We start from the raw sequence: 14,264 nt of genomic DNA, 5'->3' as shown, positions 1-14,264 counted from the left end.
ATTTCATATTCATTAATAGGAGTAATTAAAGTGTTAATTTTAACCTTTTTGATCCATTTCTGCTTCATAATTTGACTTACTGTTTGTGATTAACAGAAAATATCTGGGTGAAGTCTCTAGATATCTATGTTATAGATCTAATTATTGACATAGTTATAATAATAGACAATTATAAGAATGAGAACTTAAAATAAGAATTCATTGTTATTCCTTGCTTCTCGGGTCTTAGAAAAATACCCCAATACACCTATGAGTCATAAAGAAATTCTTCAAGTTATCCAGAGAGAAGGACTAAAGGGAATCAGGTGAGCTATTAAAGTAGTACTAGTAATAATTATGTTTAGCGTATTTAATAAAGTTTAGTATATTTTGGTATTCTTTGTCTTAAACATTCATTGGTTAGTATAATGTACTTTATGAACTTCTGGTTTATTCATCTCTCAGTCCTTAGATTTTTTTTTTTAAGTCATAGCATTTATAAATTCAAAAGTAAGTAAAGTAAATTCTTCATGAAAAAGTAAGTAGCTGTTTTTCAAAGCCTATGCACCTTGATTCTTAGGAAGGCCTGGAGTCATCTTTAAGGCGTCATCTATCACTTTGTGCTTGGTAATTGGACAAAAATTATTATACAGCAGCTTCAGAAGTAGGTAGTGTAAGAAGAAATACGATTTCTTAAAAAGAAGGAAATGGAAAAGATCTTTGTGTGTCAAGAGAAAGTCTTTGCTGGGCATCATCACACATGCCTGTAGTCCAAGATGCTTGAGAGAAGCTAAGGCTGGAAGATCACTCGAGCCTATGAGTTCTAGACCAGCTTGGACAGCATAGCAAGAGCCTCTCCCCCAAAATAAATAGATAAATAAACAAACAAATACATAAATAGGGCTGCCAGGATGTCTCAAGGAGGTAAAGCTCTTGCCAGTTTGGTGACCTGAGTTCAGTCTCCAGAGCTCACAGTGGAAGAAAGGAGATGACTTCCGGAAGTTGTCCTTTGGTCTCCACATGCATTCTGTTTCACACGTGCACAGACACAGACACACAGAGACACACACAGACACACCCAGACACACACATTTAAAAATGAATGTTCAATCTTCAAATGTAGTAGATGTGTTAATAGGGTCAAAGATAATCTTCGATTTCTAAGAGTCTTGTTATGTTAGCATATAATAGTCATTGCATAATTAAGACTATCTGTCATTAAGAAATGTTAAAATTATGCCAAATTCATTGTGTATATTGAGACAAATTTGGCCATCGACATTAGGGATATTTCATTAAGATAAGAAATTTGAGTAAAAAAATGTTAGGTGTGCTGGGGTGCATTTATAATCTGTTTTCAGGAAATGGAGACAAGTGCCAGGCCAGCCTCAGCTACTTATCGAATACCAGCATGGTAGGACTACCCAGCAAACTCTGTGTATTAGTTACTTTGTTGCTGTGATAAAGCATTATGACCAAGGAAACTTATATAAGAAAGCTTTCAGTTGGGTTTACAGTCAGAGAGGGTGCTAGAACAGTAATTGAGAACTTACCTCTTGATTCACAAGCATGAGACAGAGTGAGCTAGACTGGGAATTAGATGGGTTTTTGAGACCTCAGAGCACACCCCCAGTGACACTCCTCCAAGAAGGCCACACCTCCTAATCCTTCCTAAAACACTTCCAACAGTTGGGGACCAAGCATTTAAGTATATGAATCTATGGGGACCATTCTCTTTAAACTACCACACCCTGTTTCACAACATTAAACCAAAATAAGGATACAAAGTTTGTGATGTTTTTTGGTTTTTTGGTTTTTGGTTTTTTTTTTTTTTTTTTTGAGGCAGGGTTTCTTTGTGTAGTCCTGGCTATCCTAGAACTCACTCTGTAGACCAGGCTTGCCTTGAAAGCAGAGATCCATCTGCCTCTGCCTCCTGAGTACTGGGATTAAAGATCTATGCCACCATGGCCTGGCTAATGGTGGTCTTAACTATGGGCAGGGGATCACTCTGGTGTGCGAGGAGCTATTTTTGAAGCTAATACTGGATGAGAAGAGGAACACACTGTATCATTTAATAGGCAGGTAATAGGAACACCACATACCTTACGTGGACAGTTCCTCACATTGAAGAGTTGCCAATGATGTTGAGAAACACTGAATTGTGCTAAAAAATTTAAAAATAGACTGCAGTTTCTTTTTATAAGTAGCTATCGTATGATCTATATTTTTTTTTGAAAATTTGATTCTTTGGTAGTTTCACATCATGCACCCCAATTCCACTTACCTCTCAGCCCCCCCAAATCCTCCCTTCAGCCCTGCAGTGTCATCGTCTGTCCCCCCCCTGCCAAGAAAATTTAAAAAATCAAAACAAAGCAAGCAAGCAAACAAGAACAAGACAAACAAAAACCTCTTCACTTCTCTTTCTTTCCCACCTCTTCAACACCTCTTCATTCATCTGGGTGGCATCGAGGGCCTTTGTGTCACACAGTACACCCTTTTGTCCTGCCAGCTTTACTAGCAGTGTTGATTGCAGTGAGTCTGGGGTCTGTAGCTAGAGTTGTCCTGCCTGGCCCACGGTCAGGACAAATCTCTCTCACCCGCCAGTCCTGCAGGCGCCTATACTTCCTGCCTGGTCACTGGCCAATCAGTGTTTTATTTATACAGACCGATATCCACAGCAGGGGTCTGTTTCAAGGCCTCTGGGATATCCAGTGGCTGCCCTGAGTCATGGAGCCCCTGTGGGTATTGTTCCACAGGACCAGTCCCTTCACAAGCTCCAGCAGGTCCTGGATGGGGTAGATGTTAGGGTGGGCCAACCCAAGGCCCTGCTGTGAGCGGATGGTAACTGAGCTGTCAGTCCAGGCCCCTGGGGCCATCGACCTCAGGTGAGAGGGTGGAGTCAGCTCCCCTACACCCATGCCCTCAAGGTTGTTTCACTGTCATTTATGGTGAGGGGTGGGGCCAGCTCTCCCATGAGGGTTGGGGCCAGCTTTCCCTGGGCTAGCAAAGGGTGGGGCTGGCTCAGCATGGCCCTCTGATTTCATCGTGCATGGTTACTATGGGCCCCTGAGGTGATGGGGGTCACAGACATCAACACAGACCCCAGCTACAGCTTGACCACAGACCCAGACATGGTCCTTGGCAGCAGCTGGGTCTGGATGTCACCATTTTCCCAGGTAGCAGTGCAGGTCATTCAAATTGGCCTGAGCCCCAGTGGTTTAGTGTGGCCCTCGGACACCAGCATGGCCTTAGACCTCGAGTGTCTGCACGGCCTTCTATGGTAACAGGAACCTTGGAAATCAACAGACCCTGGCTGCAGCGGGGACACAGACTCAGACATGGCCCTCAGCTGTAACTCTGGCCCAGACATCACCGTGGCATTGGTTAGCAGTGCAGGCCGCTCAGATCTGCATGGCCCTAGGACACCGACCTGGGCTCAGATGGATATCTGACCCTGGGCATCCTCACGGCCCTCAGTGACAACAGGCCACATATGTCAATCCAGACCCTGGCCGCTCTAGGGCCACAGACTCAGACTTGGCCCTTGGGAGTAGCCTGGGCCTGGATGACACCATGGCCCTAGGTAGCAGCACAGGCCACCTAGATCTGTATGGCCCCCAGACTACAACAATTCCATAGGCTGTGGTTGAGATCCCAGGCCACTGTATAGGCCCTAGTGGCAATCTTGGTCACAGACTTCAACACAGACCCCAGCCCGACTAGGGACCCAAACATTGTCCCAGGCAGCAGCTCAGTCTGTCGACATCGTGATTCCAGGTGGACGCACTGGCCACTCAGATCAGGATGGTTCTGGCAGCGTCATGGCCCCTGGACACCAACAAGGCCACAGGTTGTGGCCCAGACCCCAGGCTCCATGTGGCCTCTGGTGGTAACATGGACCACAGACTTCAACACAGACCTCAGATGCAGTAGGACCACGGACCCAGACATAGTCCTTGGGTAGCAGTCTGGGTCTAGTTGTCACCAGGATCCTGGTAGCTGCATAGGCCAACCCAATTGGCATGGCCTTGGGTGGCAGCCCAGACCGCTGGAATCAGTATGGTCCTCAGTGGCAACAGGAGGTATGGATATCAACGTAGACCTTGGCTGCAGTAGGGCTGGGGACCCAGACATGGCTCCCAGCTGTAGCCCTGGCCTGGGTAGTAGTATGTGGTACTCAGGTCTGTGTGGGCTTGACTGCAGCATGGCCTTTGGGTACCAACATAGTTCCAGGTGATTGGTCAGACCTCAGACAACCACACACACACACACACACACACACACACACACACACACACACAGCCTTCAGTTACAACAGGAGCCACAAATGTTGGCCCAGACAGTACCATGGCCCCATGTGGCAATCAGGCCTCCAACATCAGCCTACCCTTGACCGTCTTCATTTCTTCCTTTCTGCCTCTTTCCACAGCACATGGACCACTCTGCTTCTCTTTCTCTTCCATTTCTCCACCACATATTTGCTCATCATTATGGGACTCACCTGCCTGGCACCTTACTAGCCCCCACTTGAGCAGAACTGCAAAAGGGGGCCGTGGAGGTCTTCCCACCAGCTAGGGCCTTTAGTGCTCCTTAGATTTCAATTTTAATTTTCTTTAGTGTGATACTTTACTTCAGATTTGCTTATTTTTGTAGTGTTGGGGGTTGAATATAAGGCATCATTGGATTCCATGTAAGTGAGAGATCTGCCTCTGAGTCATGTACCCAGCCCTTGAGATATTTTCAATTAGTTCTTTTCTAGAGCAAGAATATCCCCTCTGTGTGTGAGGGGCATGGTAAAGAGACCACTGAAATGGCTTCTTCATTAGGGAGGTTTTTTATTGTGAATAAGAGAAATTATCCAGAGTCATCTGGAAGAGTCCAGAGCAATGAGAGAAAGAAGTAGACTGGTCATAGCCAGGGCTATCTTCAAGAGAAGTGAGAGAGCATGGGGTGGAAAAACATGCCTGTTATAAGGAGGACAAGAAGCTGCGGGAATGGGGGAGGGCTAGGAGGCTAATGTGGACTTTGAAATGTGTAACAGCTGTTTGTGATGCTGAGGAAGCCAGGAGGCCAGCATGGGCTTCCTTCCATATGTTGATAGCTGCCACAGGCATATGTCTGTCAGTAGAGAGCAATGTCTCTTCTGTAGTCGAGCTTGAGCTCATTTCTGGACATGTGGACTGTTGGAGACCCAGCTGCCCTTCCCTCTTGAGCTGGTGCTGTTGTGAATGTCTGTATCCCAGCTTCTTGGGAGGTTGAGGCTGGAGTATTGCACATTTCAGTCTGGCTAGAGTAACCTAGTAAGACCTTGTCTCAGAAAGAAACAACCAAAAATCAAAATGGGGCCGGTGAGATAGTTCAGAAGTTAAGGTGCCCGCTGCCAAGCCTGACATCCCAGTTTGAGCCTTGGAACCCACATGGTAGAAGGAGAGAACCAGCGTCCTGCACATTGTACCCTGGCCTCTGTGTGTGTGCCTATCATGTGCAGGTAAACCCACCCACACAAACTTGAAAAACAAACAGCAGAAGAAAAAGAAGCTTTGATTGTGGTCACATATCAGTAGGTTGAAAATTAATTTATTTCATTGATATGAAAAAGTTATAAATTAGCATACCTCATTTTGATATATTATCTTCCTGAAAAATTTGTGTGTAAACATTTATAAATTAACACACTAAAAGGCCATTTATGCCGGACAGTGGTGACTCAAGCCTTTAATTCCAGCACTCAAGGCAGAGGCAGGCAGATCTCTGTGAGTTTGAGGCTAGCCTGGTCTACAAAGCGAGTTTCAGGACAGCCAAGGCTATACAAAGAAACCCTGTCTCAAAATCAAGACCAAAAACAAAAGCTGTTTATTTTTATTTTTTTAAAGCACTTTGAGAAATTTAAATGCCTATTTAGAACTGTAAAGCACAGCTGTTCTTGAACCCAGTCAAAGGCTTCAGTGGCTAACTTGGTTCAAGGATGAAGCTAAAAACATAGAAAAACAGTGGAGGGATAAAGGAATACAGGTCTGCCAGGATCAGCTTATTGGAGAAGGTCAATATGCTTCAGCACAAGCGCAATGTTTATGTGATGTCCAAACCCTAATTTTATGTCGAACAGCAGCCTTGAATGCATGGGACAGAGTTGAGGAACCAGGAAAAAAAACTGAGTCATTTACAAAAGTTGTACAAGGCCCAAAAGAATCTTTCACAGATTTTTTACAAAGACTGGCTTCAGCAGTTAAGAGAATGGTCCCGGATTCAGAAGCTAGTAAGATAATAATTGAATCTTTGGCCTTTGAGAATGCGAATGCAGCATGCAAAACAATAATCAGGCCGTTAAAGGCAAGATCTGCACCTTTGGAAGATTGGATTAGAGACACGGTTAATGTTGAAGCTCATGAGCATGATGATACGTGGGTAGGAGAAGCAATTTCAAAAGGTTTGAGGAATGTTAGATGTTTTGGATGTGGAAAGCAAGGACATTTGAAAAGGGACTGTAAACAGGTCATTCCTAGAAACAATGTTTCCTCAAGGAACGATGGCAACAGAATGCCCCTTCCTTCTGGAGTATGCAGAAGGTGTGGTAAGGGAAAACACTGGACCAACGAATGTAGATCAACAAGGGACAGACAGGGTAATCCTTTGCCTCAGTCTTCGGGAAACTCCCAGAGGGGCCTCATGCAGGCCCCAATAGCAAATCCAGTTCAAACCTTTCCTGCAGTCGTAGAGAAAACCCCTACTCAGAGCAATTAAATAACCAAATGCCTATTGGAATAAGTCATGCTGGTCAGGATGATGAAACAGAGAGAATAGAAAATTCAGGAGAAGATATAAAGAAAATTTTTTGGCAAACTTCTATTAATGAACAAAGACCAAAATTATCGATAAAAATAAATGGTGTTTTGTTGTCTGGTCTGGTAGACACAGGTGTGGACGTTACCATAATTGCACCAGAATTTTGGCATCCAACTTGGCCTCTTCAGGAGGTAAACATTCAACTGTTAGGAATTGGGACATTATCTCAGGTGAAACAGAGTGCAAGATGGCTCGAATGTATAGGTCCAGAAGGACAGAGAGGAAAATTGAAACCATATGTAGCTAACATAGCTGTGAATCTGTGGGGTCGAGACTTGTTGCAACAATGGAATACTCAGATTAACATCCCTCCAATCTCAGAAACAAATCATAAACTAGCACATGTTTCTGAGAGAAATATTAGAAGGCATTATTCTGAGTGGTCACCAACCATCCATATTATACAAGAACAGGGCACAACAACTGATGATCTTCCAAAGACATCAACAGCTCTACCTTTAAAATGGTTAACAGACAAGCCTGTATGAGTCCAGCAATGGCCTTTAACAACAGAGAAACTCCAGGCTTTAGAAGAGCTGGTAGAAGAACAGTTAAATGCTCACCATATTGAAGAATCAACCAGCCCTTGGAATTCTCCTGTATTTGTTATTAAAAAGACATCTGGTAAATGGAGAATGGTAACAGACCTTAGAGCAATTAACAAAGTAATTCAGCCCATTCAGCTCTCTACAATCTGGAATTCCTTTACCTACTCTGTTACCAAAAGGATGGCCTCTCATAGTTATTGGTTTAAAAGACTGTTTCTTTTCAATACCCTTACAAGAAAAAGACAGAGAAAGATTTGCTTTCACAGTGCCTACTTATAATAATTCTCAACCAGTTAAAAGATTTCAATGGAGGGCCCTCCCACAGGGAATGTTGAATAGCCCAACTCTGTGCCAGTATTTTGTACAACAGCCATTGGAAGTGATACATAAAAAATTTCCTAAATCTGTAATTTATCATTATATGGATGATATTTTACTACCTGACTCAAATGCAGATACTTTAGAAAGAATGTTTGAAGAAGTAAAGAAAATTTTGCCTTGCTGGGGATTACAAATGGCTCCTGAAAAGATACAAAGAGGAGATTCTATTAATTATTTAGGATATAAAATAGAGCTACAAAAAATTAGACCCCAAAAGGTGCAAATTAGGAGACATAGACTACAGACTCTTAATGACTTTCAAAGATTATTTGGAGATATTTCTCATCTATGAACTATTGTTGGGGTAAAAAATGATGAACTGCATAATTTGTTCAAAACCTTAGAAGGTGACAAGGACTTAAATAGTCCAAGAGAATTATCACCTGAAGCTGAGAAAGAATTGGCCTTGGTAGAAAAGAAAGTACATGAAGGGCACGTAGATCGTATTAATCCAAAGCTGGATTGCATTTTGGTTATTTTACCTTCTAGGCATTCTCCTACAGGAATATTAATGCAGAGGGAAGATATTATATTAGAATGGATATTTTTACCAAATAAACCAAATAAAAAATTAAAAACTTATGTGGAAAAAATCTCTGACTTGATTTGGAAAGGAAAATTGAGACTTCGTCAATTAGCAGGAATAGACCCAGCAGAAATTGTCGTACCTTTAACTAAGGAGGACATTGAAAAATTATGGACAGAAAGTGAACCTTGGCAAAGAGCTTGCAGTAATTTTTTGGGAGAAATTAACAGCAAATATCCCAAAAGTGATAGAATTGATCTTATAAAGAGAGCTGATTGGATCTTGCCTCCAATTGTACGGGAAAAACCCTTTCGGATTCCTGGGAACTTCCCTAGTACTTTGTTTCTGCATATTCCTATGATGTCTTCATTTGTCATGATCTCTATTTCCTTATTCTCCCACTTGGTTTCTGTTCCAGTTCAACCCTCCCGTTCCCCTATGTTCTCGTCCCCCATCCCTTGCCCTCCATTACTCCTTCTCGCCCCCAGTTTGCTCATGCAGATCTCATCTATTTCTCCTTCGCTGGGTGATCATGCGTCCCTCGTAGGGTCCTCCCTGCTGGGTAGTCTCACTGGAGCTGTAGGTTGCAGTCTGATTGTCCTTTGCTTTACATCCACTTATGAGTGAGTACATACCATGTTTGTCTTTCTGAGTCTGGGTTACCTCACTCAGGATGATATTTTCTAGTTCTATCCATTTGCCTGCAAATTTCATGCTGTCATTGTTTTTCTCTGCTGAGTAGTACTCCATTGTGTATATGTACCACATTTTCTTAATCCATTTTTCAGTTGGCAGGCATCAAGATTGTTTCCAGATTCTGGCTGTTAGGAATAATGCTATGAACATAGTTGAACATGTATCCTTGTGATATGATTGAGCATTCCTTGGGTATATGCCCAAGAGTGGTATAGCTGGGTCTTGAGGTAGATCGATTCCCAATTTTCTGAGAAAACTGCCATAGCCATACTGATTTCCAAAGTGGCTATATGTACAGCTTTGCACTCCCACCAACCGTGGAGGAGTGTTCCCCTTGCTCTGCATCCTCTCCAACATAGACTGTCATTCGTGTTTTTGATGATGGCCATTCTGACAGGTGTAAGATGGTATCTCAGAGTCGTTTTTATTTTGCATTTCCCTGATGATTAAGAGTGTTGACCAATTCCTTAAATGTCTTTCAGCCATTTGAGATTCTTCTTTTGAGAATTCTGTTTAGCTCTTTAGCCCTTTTTTAAATTGGATTGTTCAGTATTTTGATGTCTAGTTTCTTGAGTTCTTTATATACTTTGGAGATCAGCCCTCTGTCAGATGTGGGGTTGGTGAAGGTCTTTTCCCATTCTGTAGACTGTCTTTTTGTCTTATTGACAGTGTCTTTTGCCCTACAAAAGCTTCTCAGTTTCAAAAGGTCTCATTTATTAATTGTTCTCAGTGTCTGTGCTACTGGTGTTATATTTAGGAAGTAGCCTCCTGTGCCAATGCATTCAAGAGTACTTCCTACTTTCTCTTCTATCAAGTTCAGTGAAACTGAATTTAATGTTGAGGTCTTTGATCCCCTTGGACTTGAGTTTTATGCATGGTGATAGATATGGATCTATTTGCAATCTTCTACATGTTGACATCCAGTTATGCCAGCACCATTTGTAGGAGATACTTTCGTTTTCCCATTGTATCGTTTTGGCTTCTTTGTCAAAAATCAGGTGTTCATATGTGTGTGGATTAATGTCAGGGTCTTCAATTTGATTCCGTTGGTCTGTATGTCGGTTTTTATTCTAGTACCAAGCTGTTTTTATTACTATAGCTCTATAGTAGAGCTTAAAGTCAGGGATGGTGATGCCTCCAAAGGTTGCTTTATTGCACAGGATTCTTTTAGCTATCCTGGGTTTTTTGTCTGTGGAGAACTGTGTTGGGATTTTGATGGGGATTGCATTGAATCTGTAGATTGCTTTTGGTAATATTGCCATTTTTACTATGTTAGTCCTACTTATCCATGAGCATGGGAGATCTTTCTGTTTTTTGATATCTTCTTCAATTTCTTTCTTCAGAGACTTAAAGTTCTTATCATACAGGTCCTTCACTTGCTTAGTTAGTGTTACCCCAAGACATTTTATATTATTTGTGGCTATTGTAAGGGGTGATATTTCTCTGATTTCTTTCTCAGCCTGTTTATCATTTGTATATAGGAGGGCTATTGATTTTTTTTTTTATCTTGTATCCTGCCACATTACTGAAGGAGTTTATCAGCTGTAGGAGTTCCTAGTAGAATATTTGGGGTCACTTATGTATACTATCATATCGTCTGCAAATAGGGAAAGTTTGACTTCTTCCTTTCCAATTTGTATCCCCTTGATCTCCTTTTGTTGTCTTATTGCTCTAGCTAGAACTTCAAGTACTATATTGAATAAATATGGGGAGAGTGGACAGCCTTGTCTTATTCCTGTTTTTAGTGGAATCGCTTTGGGTTTCTCTCCATTTAATTTGATGTTGGCTGTTGGCTTGCTGTAAATTGCCTTTATTATGATTAGGTATGTTCCTTATATTCCTGATGTCTCCAGAACCTTTATCATGAAGGGGTGTTGGATTTTGTCAAAGGCTTTTTCAGCATCTAATGAGATGATCATGTAGTTTTTTTTCTTTCAGTTTGTTTATATAGTGTATTACATTGACAGATTTTTGTATGTTGAACGATCCTTGCATCCTTGTGATTAAGCCTACTTTGTCATGGTGGATTATTTTTTGATGTGTTCTTGGATGTGGTTTGCTTGTTAAGTATTTTTGTATCAATATTCATGAGGGAGATTGGTCAGTAATTCTCTTTCTTTGTTGCATCTTTGTTTGGTTTGGGTATCAGGGTAACTGTAGCCTCATTAAAAAAGAGTTTGATAATGTTCCTTCTGTTTCTATTGTGTGGAACAATTTGAAGAGTATTGGAATTAGCTCTTCTTTGAAAATCTGATAGAATTCTGCACTGAAACCATCTGGTCCTGGGCTTTTTTTGGTTGGGAGACTTTTTGTTTTTGTTTTTGTTTTTTGTTTTTTTTTCCAAAGATTTATTTATTTATCTATGTATACAGTGTTCTGTTTGTATGTATGTCTGCACACCAGAAGAGGGCACCAAACCTCATTATAGATGATTGTGAGCCACCATGTGGTTGCTGGGAATTGAACTCGGGACCTCTGGAAGAGCAGTCAGTGCTCTTAACCTCTGAGCCATCTCTTCAGCCCGGTTGGGAGACTTTTAATGACCGTTTCTATTTCCCAAGAATCCCTTTTCTTCCAACACAAATCTCTCCCTCGTGGCAGCTATCTGTGGGCTGGGAAGGAGTAGGGGGATTGGGAAGAGTGAAGAATTTTCCAGGCTGAGGTGAGGCACCAGCATGTAGCTAAGTTGCTGGAGACCAAACTCCACCCTTCTGCCTGTAACAAGTCTTCTTTCTGGTTCACTGGCGGCTTTGCCTTCCCTTCAGTACCGCTACTCACTCTCTTCTTCTCCCTTCTGTATGACTTAGATTGACTTCCATGCACTGTAGACTGTGACTTGTGGTTTCCAGGGGGCATGGTTTCATGTTTTTATTTTACTCTCTTTTAATTATTAGATTTATTGGGGTCTGGGGAGGAGCTGCATGCAAGCCTGGGGCTGACTTGAGGGAGTCACTTTTCTCCTACCATGAGATAGATAAGGCAGGCTGTCAGGGTTGGTAGAGCTGTCTTGTAGTTCCTTATGGTTTGTTTCCAATCTCAGTGTACCTATCTTCCCGTGTTTTCCCCCCAGCCCCGTGGGAAGGAAAGCAGTCTGATGGACAGTCCAGCAGTCCCCAGAGCTCACACTCCACCTTCTCCTCCGCAGTGAGAGTGGACAGCTCTCTTCTAGCCTTGGGGAAGAAGTCTTTCCAGAGGTCGGACAGACTCCACACAAGTAAGTTAGTTTACAAAGGCTTCAGATTTTAGTGCCATGATATGTCCAAAGTATGCTTAAAATTCATCAGCCACTAGCTTGAGTTTAATGTGTAATTTGAATTATTTTTAAAATTTGAATTTTATTTTTAAAAGCTAGACATAATTTCTATTATTTTCTTGTTTTGAGTGATCAATGGGGGAGGGCCTAGCCCATGATGAGTGCTGCCATCCCTGGGCTGCTGGTCCTGGGTTCTATAAGAAAGCAGGTTGAAGCCGGGCGGTGGTGGCGCACGCCTTTAATCCCAGCACTCGGGAGGCAGAGCCAGGCGGATCTCTGTGAGTTCGAGGCCAGCCTGGACTACCAAGTGAGTTCCAGGAAAGGCGCAAAGCTACACAGAGAAACCTTGTCTCGAAAAACCAAAAAAAAAAAAAAAGAAAGAAAGCAGGTTGAGCAAACCATGGGAAACAAGTCAGTAAGCAGCACCCCTCCATGGCCTCTGCATCAGCTCCTGCCTCCAGTCTCCTGCCATGTTTGAATTCCTGTCCTGACTTCATTCAATGATCAATAGCAATGCTGAAGTGAAAGCCTAATAAGTCCCTTTCCTACCAACTTGCTTTTTGGTCATGGTATTTCGTCACAGCAATAGAAACCCTAAGACAGATTTGTACTGTTACTTTGCTGAATTAAATTAGTTCTAAGAGCTTTTGTGTAATCTTTAGGAGATTGTGTATATAAGATCTCATAATTGGCAGATACATACTTTGGCTTCTTCTATTTCTATGGCCCCCATAGGCTCATAGGGAGTGGCACTATTAGGAAGTGTGGCCTTGATGGAGTAGGTGTGGCCTTGTTGGAAGAAGTGTGTCACTGGGGGCGGGGCTTTGACGTTTCAGAAGCCCAAGCCAGTCCCAGTGTCTCTCTCTTCCTGATGTCTATGGATCAGGATGTAGACCTCTCAGCTACCTCTCCAGCACCATGTCTGCCTGCATGCTGCCATTCCTGCCATGGCAATAATGGACTAAACCTCTGAACTGTAAGCCAGCCCCAACTGAATGTTTTCCTTTAGCCAGGAGTGGTGGCACATACCTTTAATTCCCAGCCCTCAGGAGCCAGAGGCAGGCAGATCCTACGAGTTCAAGGCTAGCCTGGTTTACAGAGTTAGTTCAAGGACAGCTAGAGCTACACAGAGAAATCCTGTCTGGAAAAACAAAAAACAAAAAGGAAAAAAAAAATCAAGTATAGTTGAAACTATCCTAATATAGTACAGTTTATATCTGCAATGTCCAATAAATCCATTAGCCACATGTGGCTTTTAAATTGAATTTAATCTAGAGCTGTAGAGATGGCTCAGCACTGGCTGCCCTTCCAGAGAACCCAGGTTTTATTCCCAGCACCCACATGGCTGCTAACAACTGTCTGTAACTCATTTCCAGGTGATCTGCTGCCCTCTTCTGGCCTCCACATGCACTGCATGCACATGGAACACACTGGTATAGGAGAAATACACCCATACATACAAAATAAAAATAATCTTTTAAAAAATGTTAACATAGATGTAAATCTAATTTAACTTAAATCTAAAATGCAATCTCCACTGACAATTTCCATATTTCAAGTACTCAATAGCCAACTATGAGAAGTGGCTACCATACCGACTACAAGAGACACAGAATCTCCCCATCATCAAAACATTCTCTTGGAGAGTGTACCCTGAAAGAGGTCATACCAAGTGCCTCTTTTCAAACTACAATTCTGGTGCACCTATGAATAATGCATTTGGGTGCGTGCATGTGGCGCTGGGGAAAGGAAGAGGAGGGATGTGAATGGACACCACGAGGCTAACTTTCCTACAGGAGAAACACATCAGGAGAGATGTGAATGGGCACCACGAGGCTAACTTTACTATACGAGAAACACATCAGGAGGGATGTGAATGGGCACCACGAGGCTAACTTTACTACAGGAGAAACACATCAGGAGGGATGTGAATGGGCACCACGAGGCTAACTTTACTACAGGAGAAACACATCAGGAGGGATGTGAATGGACACCACGAGGCTAACTTTCCTACAGGAGAAACACATCAGGAGGGATG

General features: G+C 42.5%; 1 protein-coding gene across 10 annotated transcripts in view; it reads left to right on the top strand.

Moving 5' to 3' along the window:
• Positions 1-14,264, top strand: part of Haao (3-hydroxyanthranilate 3,4-dioxygenase) — an 87,494-nt gene that overhangs the window by 16,566 nt on the left and 56,664 nt on the right. For 8 of the 10 annotated variants that reach the window (XR_008220209.1, XM_052746436.1, XM_052746435.1 and 5 more), the window contains exon 2: positions 12,044-12,187. The exons of 1 other annotated variant lie outside the window; for it this stretch is intronic. The gene's annotated coding sequence lies outside the window, so the exon portion shown is untranslated. Of the gene's footprint in view, positions 1-229; positions 306-12,043; positions 12,188-14,264 lie in introns of all 10 variants that reach the window. One more of the 10 variants, XM_052746427.1, reaches the window with a different exon arrangement.

This window comes from Peromyscus californicus, unplaced genomic scaffold (assembly GCF_007827085.1).
Source record: "Peromyscus californicus insignis strain IS unplaced genomic scaffold, ASM782708v3 Scaffold_1__1_contigs__length_55948999, whole genome shotgun sequence".
In the NCBI taxonomy this organism is placed as follows: Eukaryota; Metazoa; Chordata; class Mammalia; order Rodentia; family Cricetidae; genus Peromyscus; species Peromyscus californicus.
Note: the sequence above shows the minus strand (reverse complement) of the source record. Positions and strands in the feature narration are given on the sequence as shown.